The following is an 11,348-nucleotide window of genomic DNA, read 5'->3' as shown; positions in this document are numbered from 1 at the left end:
GTATCTCGTATAATAATAAATTTAGTTCCCACCTCGTTCGAAAACTTATTTATTTCCACGTGAACGAAAAAAAAAAAAAAATATGCAATCCTGGTTTGCATCATCTCTCTACCAACGACATTCCTTCCTTTCCCTGATCTTAACATCCATTAACCTTATCACCGCTCCAACTCGCCGCTCGGCTTTAACCTTGTAATTCCATAATCCGATCGAGTGGTAATTCGATTGGAAGCGGTGGTGGCTGCCCCCCGGAATTAACCGAGACCATCGACGTCGTCGCGTTTCGATTCTTAAGGGCTCGTTCGAAATGGGAAAATAATTCCGCAACTTATCGTTAAACAAAGGCTTCGAGCACCGTCATCCGACTCGAGCCGTGTCAAGGATACCCGCTTGCTTTTTAACCTTCTCTCTAATCCCGCTATTCTAAGCGCCGATTCCTTCCACTCTTACACCTTGATCTCGTTCGTCCTCATCTTTCAGATCGTTGGAGCGAAATAGCGCTTAACGAATTGAAAATAATTAATTAATCAACATTTCGAACATTAATTAAAATAATACTTACAAAACATTAATTAAATTAATTAATTAATAAAAATAATAGAAGTGATGTCGATTATAGCTTATAATAATAAAGATTAACAAATTTATTGATTATCAGAAAGTATCACAAAAGGATTAAGAAAAATTCGTGTAGCCACGTTTCGTTCGATCGATAAATTGTTCATCCACGTTGGCATGTATACGAATATCAGTGGATGAATCACGAGAAAATTGACGTGCACGTGTTAATTTCGTATTATCAGAAAAATACTTATCAACTGCGAGTATTAATAACTTGGTGAGGGGCGTGTAATTGATTATGAGGAACTGGTATCATCGAACTAGTTATTGTAACTTGGTAATATATTAATTATTAAATATTCCGTACAGCTTTTTGAAAAAAAAAATAAAACATTTTATTACTATAACAAATACAATAATGATAGTATATCATATAAATTAAAACTATAGTTCGAGTTTTAGAATTTTTTAAAAAAGAATCGTCTAGAAAATTCGTTCGTTTAAAGAATTTATATAAAAAAGTTTTGATATTTGCAATTTAAAAAAAAAATAGTCGAAGAAAATTAGACATAGGAGAATTAAATAGGTAGATAAAATAATGAATGATCAACGTCGCGTAGCGATGGAAACGAGTTGCACAACAAACAGACACAAGATATCGCCGATATTGCCAACAAAAATCCCACGGGATCCGAAACGTATTCACCCGAAACGGAATCTATCGAAGTTTCGAACGAAATCGACCGAATAACTCTGTTCCCAACGGCGAGAAGAGTTTCTGCTTGTGGAAAATTGGATTTGCAAGATTTATCAAGACGGCCTCTTTATCGTGTATTTTTCCCATGAAAAAGATTTCCAAATAAAATAAAATGAAATAATATGTAGTTGGATTTAACGTAAAATATGTATTACATCTATTTTGAAAAATATAAAATTTGTAGAAAATATAATTCTTACTACTCAATTACATGAGTTAAAAATACTCGTTGTAAGAAATTTCGATTCGAAAAGTGGATATGACTAATTCAGATTTTTATTCATATTTGAAATTGAGTAATTGGATTTAAAATTTTTTTTTTTATAATCTCTCGAGAATTTGAAGACTATGAAATTTTCCTTACATATTCGAATTTTGATTAAAAGGATCAAATTTGAGTAAATTTGTTGCAAATTTGTAATATTTCGATATTTGATATAGAAATTTAATTAATATTTTTTTTTAAATAATGAAGAAATAATTATTAATTCAAATATCAAAATTAATAAGTTATTTGCTCGAACGAAGCTTTTAAAGAATTTTATTATTGAATTGGATATTTTGAATATTTTTAAACTATGCAATTTAACATAATATTTATTAAAACAATTTTAATACAATTAAATACATAATGTAATATATATTAGTACATAACAAAGAACCATTTTATATAATACTTTTAAATCCAACATGCAATTTAATTATTTATATATATATATATTTACTTATAACTTACTTGTTATCTCATCATTTTATCATAAATAAATTAATGAACGAGTTATGCTAATAATCAAACTTTAATTTAAAAAGAGATTAGCCAATGAATTACATTAAAAATATTATTTAATTTTATTAAATACCATAATAATACATAAACAATATTAAAATATGATTTTATAAATATCCTTTTATTTATCGATCTTGAAATAAATTAAAATGTATAAAATTAATGTTTAATAATTACTTAATAATAATAATACAAAAATTGCAAATTGTAGAGAAAATGTCATATATATATATGTATGTATATCTATTTTTACATTTTTAATCAAAATATAATTAATGATAAAATTTAACACGTTTTGAAAATCATTGAAAAGAAAAGTGTATGTAATATTGATTTTTTTCGCCAAATAACATTACGATATTCGAATAAAAATTCATTTCGCCTCGATAACTAACAAAGAAACTTCTCTTTCTCGCGTTCTTGCAACGTTTTGTAAAAAAAAAAAAAAAAAAAGAATCACGATATCGAAGTTACAATCGACGCTTGATATTTTTTAATAACGTCAATAAGATACCGAGAAAGCGTGAAATCTACTATAGAATGCAATGTGGCAATAAACTGGAGTTGCATAAACGAATATGAAATAAGTTTACACCGATGATAATGTTAGTAATAAAAAAAAAATTCTATCTCCTTCCTTTGCAAATATATATACATATATATATAAATTATTTCTAACTTAATAAATAAATCAAGACAGACTTTTCTCGTGTATCAATTTTTATTTTTCATCTTTAGAAATTAAACCTTCGAAAATTTTATTGTTGTTATTCAGCAATTATTTTATTCTTGTAATTTTCCATGCGAAAACAGGAAAAAGAACTGGCTCTCGTGAGACGATCTTTTTCATTTCCATTGTTTAATTATATCATTAAGAGTGAATGTTTATGAAAGTAATTCATATTTGTGGCTGTGATAAAATGCACATGGCGTAACGGAATAACGAAACAAGATACAAAGCAGTTGCTTTTGTTTTCCATCATTCAAAATTCACGTGATGTGTTATACCCAGGTAACAGGGGTATATTATAAGTTATAATAAACAGTCACATCTCGACTCTTTAACGAAACTCTTATTCACGTGTGCAGGGAGAGGTATTCGCGTGCTTTCAGAGTTTTGCAGGTTTGAGGAACTTCAAACAAACTTTGGATGGATTAACGCAAGGATTGTTTTTTAAGCTTGAAAAGGGAAATAATTGCTTCATGGTTGGTAAACGTGGCGAGTTGGCATGAAAAATATTTTTAAAATTGTTTGGAAAAAGGAGAAAAAAGAATTAAATAATCAACGAATCTTTGGGAATCTTTTTAAAATTAAAATTAAAAAGGGATGAAATATTTTGTCTAAAAAATTTTCCTGATAAAATAAAATTTTATATGATATTCCTTTTGCTAATTATGTTTCGAAATTTCATTTTTATTTAATCGTTAATATTAAATTATTCGCAAGAGAAAAATATTTGTACAAATCGAAAATACGATGGCATGTAACATTTGCATAAAGAAACAAATAATTTTCAGTTGAATAATTTGCTTTTGATTACAGTAAATGTTTTCTAACTTCAGGCTATCTGAAATGATATAATTTTAAAAAGTATATTTGCAACGAGCCTGAAGCTAAAGCATTTTTAATTTATAATTGTTCTGAAATTTTGTATAATTAAAAAGAAAAATTAAATATCATTAATAACGATCATTATTATAGATAGATTAAAAATGAAATTATCAAAGAATATTGAAAAAGATATTGAAAAATCTGAAAATATTGGTTGTCATAAATTATTAAATTATACAATTATTAATTTAACAGAATCAAGATATGAATGTAGATATATAGAAGAATATAATAAATTTCATATTATTTTTCACTTTTCTTAATAATTTTATTAGATCCTATTGCAAATCACTTTAATTTGCATTTATATTATTGTAATAAATTTGTAATCATTTGTAATCACAGGTTTTTACAACATGTGAAACGTTTCAATTCTCCTTTTTTTTAATACCAGGCAAGGATCGTAAGTGAAAGCTTAATTTGTTTTGCAAATTGCTCGAATTGCTTTTCCTTTACAACTTGCGGTCCAGAATCGATTTCTCATGGGCAAAGAGGATTGCAATCCCTTTAATCAAATAAAATCTCATCAATTTGATTCAATTTGATTTATTGAGAGCTCGAACGTACATTTATCTTGACAATTTCGTGTAATCTTAAAAGGTAAGATAAATATAAATTTATGTTGTGATAAAATCGTATAAAAACTTTTATTTAAAACAATATGTGTATTGTTTTAAATCATTTACATTTACCAGGAAAATAAAAGAATAGTTTTTCTTTTTTTTTTTTCTTTTTCTCTTTCTTATTTCCATTTATTAATTCTATTCATAATAGCATTGTAATATATATGTTAAATGTACAGGATAAAAATATGTAGTTAAAAATATATATATATTATGAAGAAAAAATGAAATTCATTCATTCAATTTTATTATCTAATTTTTCGTTTAATATTAATTTCATTTAATTTGCCGTATGAAGTTGATATTTTTATTATCATTAATATGGAAAAACGATCAAATGATACGAAGAATAATAATAAAAAAAAGATAAACAGCAAAAACGAGTAAATAGCAATTTTTCAAAAAATTCGTATACAAGTCATCTTAATTCATCATCAATCGTAATTTATATCATCGTCTTTTCGATAATTATTTAAATGAAATGTTTTATTGTTCATTGCTGTATCATATTAATGCGTCATCTAGAATTAATATTTAATAATCTCTGAAATGAAAAATTGGAATTAAAAATATTAGAAATACTAGAAACGTAGATATTAAACTTTGTTACAACTCTGTATCTAATCCGTGAAATGAAATTATTAAATCCGTGGCAAAGACTGTAACGTGACATTATAAAGCAAGAGATTAAAAAGGAAACTAAACTTTCTCCTAAATAAATTTTTACTATCAATAACAATTTTAATAACATATTTAAACAACCTAACTCGAGTATAAATAAAATTATCAATTTTTATTTTCCTTCCTCCATTCAAAATTTTCAAATCTAATTTCGAATTTTTCCAATCCCAATACAATCCAGAAAGGCACTATTATCCGTAACTGCTATCACAAGTTTGCGATCGGCAGGCGCTTGTTCGACGCGCTGCCGCGCATGCGCGGACGCATACCGACGCAAGAATCCGTGCCACTGATTGGTAGACGGTCAGACGCTCCGAAACACCAAGTATACGTGCACGACTCGCATAGTCAGTCTCGCGCCGAGCGTTGTATAGTGCGCTTTGTTGGGAATAGTTGTCGTTCGTGGTTCTGAATCTGTGCGTTTGAAAATTTTCGAGAACTCGAAACGCATCACGGTACTAACGTGTGTACGTGACAAACAATCAAAGTGATATTTTTTTTCTCGTGTCGAAGAGAACGAAAAGCGACGAATCGTTAATTCGTTTGCATCCAGCCGATCCATAAACGTTCGAAGGTTAGCAATTCCCTGTTTTTATAAAGGTTCCTGAAATTGTGAAAAGAAATTGTGCAATCGAAATGTAAAACCGCGAACGCCGTTTTTTTTCGACAGTCGTTTCTTTTCGATCTCTTTCGATTCCCACCTCGTATTGTTTCTTATCTTACGAAATTTTCACTTCACTCTTTTGTTATTTTTATTTCAGAATTGCTTGTCATTATCATGATTGACATGTCTTACACGTTTCAAAACTATTTTAAGAATAATATTCTTAATTATTTGGAGGATTGTCGCTCGACATTTTATTCAATTAAACAGATTCTATATTTCCCCTAATTTTAATTCCTCGTCCATGTATAACGCGTTATTGGAGGACGATTAAACAGTAAGAGAAAACAAAAACTTTCTATTACGTTCACGGAAATAAATAATTTACGTGTAATTATTATTTTTTTTATATAATCTAATCGTTAATATTGTTATTTACTTATACAAATAAATACAACAAATAAATATCTAATATTGTAATAATAATTGATATAATAAAAAAGATATTTTATGTATTATATTATTCCAACTATAACAATTACATGTGTTTACCAAATATAATTCTCAACAATAGTAATATACACAATATAATATAATTATTAAACAATTTTAAATAATATACAGTGAATTATTTTTAATACATATATAAAATATATATACAGTCGTACATAAAATAAAATATACACAATAGATTTGTATGTGTTTTATATAATATATATTAGCAATTATTATAACAATTTTCTTGAATCTTCTTCTTCCCTCTTGATGTTTTTTTCGCGTTAATGGTTTTGTTGGTCGGTATTTTCCTCGTCAAGGAAAATCGAGACCTCTCTCTCTCTATAGGCAACTTGTTAGCCTGAAATCCAACGCTCGACTAACTCGGTCGAATATACAACAATCAGTCGATGCAATTCCGTCCAATTCAACCGTCGATTGCGACAAACTTCGATAATTAAGCCGCTTGTCCGTCAAACTTGCTCGTCGAATTTTGTTTCGCGGTGTAATAATACAAACGAAATAACATCAACAACAAGTTTTTACGAATGTTCAACGGACGACACGCGTGTATCGACGAAGCAAGAGTTTACGTTTGGGTTAACGTTGCGGTTAGCTGAGTAAGAAATTTGCGGATTTAAATGGGCCGCGGTGCAACAAGTCTCCTCGAAAGAAGAAGAACTTTCCTTCTCGACACGCTTACGCGATTATCGCCGACTAATTATATCGAGGGAAAAGAAATACCGTTTTGGAAACAATAATTTCACAAAGGACGTACGATAATTGTAATGGGTGTGGTTAATAGTAATCGTGCGTTTGATCGTCGAGAATGAAATTCGTTTGATCGAATAATGGTGTATTTTGTATATACGGTTGTTTATCTGTTGGAAAGGATTCGATAAGTCGATAAATAACCTTGGCTAATCGATGTGTAATAAACTATTACGGCTAATGGATAGATAGCATTAAGTATTTTTTTTTTTCCGAAATAGAAGAATGCTTCTTTGTGTATTTGTTATTTGTTGTAGTTTGTAATTATAGATAAATGGTGTTGAAATGTTAAAAAATGTTAAAATTCATTTTTTGCGCGTGTTATATCAATTTAAGAGAAAAATTTATAATTGAATTGAATATGATTTATCAATTTCAATTAATATTAAATTCGTTATTTTATTGATAATGTCGATCGATTATTTATTATTATTATTATTATTATTATTTTTTGATATTTATCGAACGTGTTTTGTGATAAATTGCTAATCTATAAATCGGATAATAGCATGATTTTACGATTCGTTAATCGAAATAATTTATCATTGAAAAAAGAAATTTAAAAAAAATTTTTTTAATCATAATAAATTAAATCAAATCACTCGCGTTAAAGATAATTTTGTAATCGAAATATTACCTTCTATAAAATAAAAAAAAAAAAAATTAAATAAATAAATTACGAAAAGATTTTTAATCATTGACGAATAATTCCATTAGAATAGCTTGGATTTTATACATCAATACCTAGAATTCTTTTCAATTAGCTGTTTAATAATAGTTATGTAACTTAAAATTATTCGTAGTTTCACAATTTTACAGAGAATCAAATAATTTCCAGTCTTTGCCTCGTTGTTGTCTTACACATTGAAATAATTTATTTTTATTTTTATCGTTATCGCACAATTATCGATGCTTAACTCGCAAAAAAAAAAAAAAAAAATTTTCTTTATTTGTTTCAATCAATTATAAAAATTATATTTCCTGAATATAATTTTCTATACGAATGAACTATGATAATTGTCGGCGATAAAAAACTCGTGGATGCAAACGAATTAAAAGGAAGAAAAATTTGATAGATCGAGACGGAAGGGAATTAGAAGACAAACTGCGTAAATGGTGAGAGAACGCGTCGCCATGGGTACCGTGTGTTGTGGTCCGCGCGTGTAGTGCAAACCCCGTGATCGAAGGGAAGAGACGATGAGATGAACAGAGACAGCCTGACGGGGTAACAAGGAGGGAAGAGTGAAAGGTTCGGGAGAAAGAAGGAAGATATAGAACGCGTGGACAAGCGTGACCGGCAACAGTTCGAAAGACTACTCTCTCGTGGCGTTGAAGAGAGGGCAGCAGAATCGGCGAGAGAGAGAGAGAGGAAGAATAATGCGGTCTCGTTGTTTCCGCCTTGATCAACAGGACGTTCGGATCTGCTCGTAGTAAGTGACAAAAAAAATTAGTTTTCTTCTTGGATTTTTCTTTGCAGCTTGTTGTTTTCGCGTAGCAAGTTTGTTGTAATTTATGTGGGATTTATGTTGTGGATCAATCGATATCCATATTTACATTGTGCAATTATTTGCATGCTTGTGTACGACAGATGACGAACAATTCGAGTATTGGATTAATGAAAGAGGAATAAACAAACTTTTGGGATTTCGTTGAACGAGAATCCAGGTAGAAAGTCATCGAACCCGGCTCCTGATGCAAAGATGGTGGAATGAGTGCCTCGGTCGAAAGTGTTGAAAGACACAAGGTAGAAACTGCGAGAGCAGTTAACCACAAAGTTAACCTCGAGTGTCGTGGAAAAAGAGGTGGACGGCTATAAGTGGTCCTGGCTTATTCAAGGATGTTTCGAGCAGGGTCTAGTCGGTCAATAGAAAGTACAATACAGGCCGTGACAAGTTACTATAAACCGTTACAACATGGACTCGTTCGTTCGAACATCTATTTGCGCATCGTTTTTATAATCGATAAGATTCATTTAAATACGCAAAACGTTCGACGCGTTATATTCGACACCGTCGAAAGAAATTTTATTGATATTTATATTTGCAAAAATTATTTTTTACGACGATAAAATCCCAGGATTTTTTTCCCATTTATTGGCAATAAAGTAAGATACAATCAGCGGCGTTTATATCGCGAAATAATATCCAATTTTTAGATTTAAAGGACTGTGAAAAATCAGCGTCTAAAAGGCAAAGAAACTTCCTTATTGAAAACACCGTACGAAGAGAGTCGTCAAATTAGCGTAATTGGATTAATTCAAGTTTATGCGCGTTGAATGGCGCGTTAGGAAAACGTGAAAAACGCGAAGCTTTATCAAAGTAGCAATTTCTTTGATGAAACTCGACCTACCATGGTCGAGTGCCATGCACGAGAGGAAAAGAAAATATAAAAAAAATCTTTTATACGGTTTGTACTTTTAAAGATGAATTTTGACTCTAGAGTAGTTCCATCTAAAGTTGCTCGTTTACTTAATTAATGTCTTGGCACGAGATATAAAAAGAAATGTATTTACAGGTTGCAGGTATTATGAGAAATAAAATTTAATCTATCACGAAGAATTTAACGTGTCTAAAAATGTTTCGAAATTTTTGTAAAGAATAATTAAAAATATGTATTGGAATTTCGTTTGTTTGTTTGTTTAATTTGTAAAATCAAAGATATTTTGATAATTTATAAAAATTGAAAATATATCAAGAAATTTTTTAGCTATATTGAAATACTATTTTAATTTCGTTCATTAAAGTTTCTACATTTTGTAGAAATTATATATTTTTATAATCGAAAATAATACGATAAAAGCAATTGAGAATTTTAGCGACCTTCTAATTTTTCAAGAAATGAAATTTCCGCGAATCCTTAAGATATAACTGAAATCTTAGAGTCGCAAATCTAATTATAAAACGTTAATCCGAAGGTGAATCGGCTTTATTAAATCAGCACCAGTTTTACAAATAGCGAATCGTTAATTTTTGACATTTTTAAATATATTCGATATATTTCGTTCAAAACTTGATTCTTATTTATTTTTAAAAAATTGTTTATCAATAATTAAATGTGGAAAGATAATTTTTTAGTAGGTTACGAAAAAAAAAAACACTAAAAACATAACTTAATCTTTTATTTGTCAAAAGTTGTATATTCTATTTTGAGTAAAAATTAATTGCTTTTAAAAACAATAAATCAAAAACGAGTTCGAGTTTTCAACACTATCGAACATCAATAAATTAACATTTTTTTTTTTCTTTTTACGATTAAAGAAACGTGAAGAACAGAAAAGATAATTTTTTCCTTGGCATTATAATTTTCTCAAAACGTGACAAGGCATTAAAGAATTCTCCTATTTTTCTCATATGCCACGCGATCCAAGGAAAAATAATGAGAAACATATCTCAGTAAAATTTATAACGAAATTAGGATTATATTTGTCATGTAAGATTGAAATCAGTTATCAAATATTTTCCATTCAATACTTTATAATTTTGCTTTATAATTTTTATTATTTTATCATTTCAGAATATTTATTGAAATATTTTTAAAATAAATTTACATTTATCCGATATTCTATCAAGAATGCAAGAATGAAAAAAAATGGCAAAAATGATTGACGATAAAAATTAATAAATTAAAGAACAAATTAATTTCAATTACAACAACTTATGAGAAAAATAAAATTATAAGTAATTACCAGGATGAAACTTCTTTTATGAAAATAGTTTTCGGAATTGAGCAAAAACTACCAACCTTGAAACTTTATAACTCTTTTTCTAACAATTTCAAGGTAACAAGGAAAACGATGAATTAAACTCTTGCTATTTTCGCGTGAACTAAAACATATTTCAATTTCAACAAAATCCCGTCCTATAAAAAGTGATCGATGCGATGTGAAAATGACTCGCTAGCAAGTTTCAAAACTGATAAAATTTTTTAACCATCACCATAACCATATTTACATTTAAAATAAAAATTGAAACTATATATATGATAATTATAATATTTATAATATTAAGAAAGAAATTAATATTTCCAGCTATTATTCTGTAACCAACAACGATTCTTAATTATCATATTAATTAATCATGACTCTAAAAAGAGTCACTGTTATTTACAAATGTGACACGAAATACTTGTACACTTTTTAAAAATTTGATAAAATTTTAATGGAAACGCTTTCGAATAATTTCGTTACGTATTAATCGGGAAACGGAGTTAATATGTGCGCGTATTATGGAAACAATTGAGCTCGTTTCGGATTAATCGATATTGGACGACGAGTTGCATGCAAACGATCGGACACGGATTCGTGAGCGTGTAAATGACGTTAGAAAGTTGCGAAAGAAGCAGCTGACTCATCCACCAAGTGCTTTTTCTCATCGTTGCGGAAACCGTGGTCATGCACATATGCATGGAACCGAGAAGAAAACACAGGATAGCCTGCAATAGTGATATAGACACAACCG

General features: G+C 28.9%; 1 protein-coding gene across 3 annotated transcripts in view; it reads left to right on the top strand.

Annotated features, from left to right (window-relative positions):
* Positions 1-5,332: 5,332 nt before the first annotated feature.
* The window catches only part of LOC409714 (serine-rich adhesin for platelets), a 58,212-nt gene continuing 52,196 nt past the window's right edge, over positions 5,333-11,348 (top strand). For 2 of the 3 annotated variants that reach the window (XM_006568042.3, XM_016915878.2), the window contains exons 1-2: positions 5,334-5,595; positions 7,968-8,321. The gene's annotated coding sequence lies outside the window, so the exon portion shown is untranslated. Of the gene's footprint in view, positions 5,596-7,967; positions 8,322-11,348 lie in introns of all 3 variants that reach the window. The other variant, XM_016915879.2, reaches the window with a different exon arrangement.

Source organism: Apis mellifera, linkage group LG13 (genome assembly GCF_003254395.2).
Source record: "Apis mellifera strain DH4 linkage group LG13, Amel_HAv3.1, whole genome shotgun sequence".
Taxonomy (NCBI): domain Eukaryota; kingdom Metazoa; phylum Arthropoda; class Insecta; order Hymenoptera; family Apidae; genus Apis; species Apis mellifera.
This window is presented reverse-complemented; position numbering and strand designations above follow the sequence as displayed.